Source organism: Volvox carteri, assembly GCF_000143455.1.
Source record: "Volvox carteri f. nagariensis unplaced genomic scaffold VOLCAscaffold_83, whole genome shotgun sequence".
NCBI classification, from domain to species: domain Eukaryota; kingdom Viridiplantae; phylum Chlorophyta; class Chlorophyceae; order Chlamydomonadales; family Volvocaceae; genus Volvox; species Volvox carteri.
The window spans coordinates 195,448-196,452 of record NW_003307626.1 but is presented as its reverse complement, the minus strand read 5'-3'; the positions used below and the strand labels follow the sequence as shown (position 1 = coordinate 196,452).

Genomic DNA, 1,005 nt, shown 5'->3' with positions numbered 1-1,005 from the left:
GACGGTGGCAGAGGTGATGGCGGCAGCGGTGACGGCAGGGATGCATATGGCGACGGTAGCTCGGGCAACGGCGGGGATGCATATGCCGACGGCGGCAGGGACGGCGCCGTGGATGGTGATGGTAGAAGGAGCAACGGCGGGTGGCTCGGTTGACGGCAGGGTTGGTGACGATGGCTCAGGCACCGGTGGGGTTGGCAGCTGTTGGAGGGGCGACGGCGGTGACGGTGATGTTGGAAGGGGTGACGTCGGGTTGCTAGGGCGATGGCGGGGTTGGCGACGGTGGCAGAAGTGATGGCGGCAGCGGTGATGGCAGGGATGCATATGGCGACGGTAGCTCGGGCAACGGCGGGGATGCATATGCCGACGGCGGCAGGGACGGCGCCGTGGATGGTGATGGTAGAAGGAGCAACGGCGGGTGGCTCGGTTGACGGCAGGGTTGGTGACGATGGCTCAGGCACCGGTGGGGTTGGCAGCTGTTGGAGGGGCGACGGCGGTGACGGTGATGTTGGAAGGGGTGACGTCGGGTTGCTAGGGCGATGGCGGGGTTGGCGACGGTGGCAGAGGTGATGGCGGCAGCGGTGATGGCAGGGATGCATATGGCGACGGTAGCTCGGGCAACGGCGGGGATGCATATGCCGACGGCGGCAGGGACGGCGCCGTGGATGGTGATGGTAGAAGGAGCAACGGCGGGTGGCTCGGTTGACGGCAGGGTTGGTGACGATGGCTCAGGCACCGGTGGGGTTGGCAGCTGTTGGAGGGGCGACGGCGGTGACGGTGATGTTGGAAGGGGTGACGTCGGGTTGCTAGGGCGATGGCGGGGTTGGCGACGGTGGCAGAGGTGATGGCGGCAGCGGTGACGGCAGGGATGCATATGGCGACGGTAGCTCGGGCAACGGCGGGGATGCATATGCCGACGGCGGCAGGGACGGCGCCGTGGATGGTGATGGTAGAAGGAGCAACGGCGGGTGGCTCGGTTGACGGCAGGGTTGGTGACGATGGCTCAGG

General features: G+C 67.3%; 1 protein-coding gene across 1 annotated transcript in view; it reads left to right on the top strand.

The window, feature by feature from the left end:
• VOLCADRAFT_99174 (uncharacterized protein) overlaps positions 1-1,005 on the top strand; it is a gene marked incomplete at both ends in the record, with an annotated part of 5,775 nt that overhangs the window by 4,340 nt on the left and 430 nt on the right. The gene's annotated exons all lie outside the window — the stretch shown is intronic.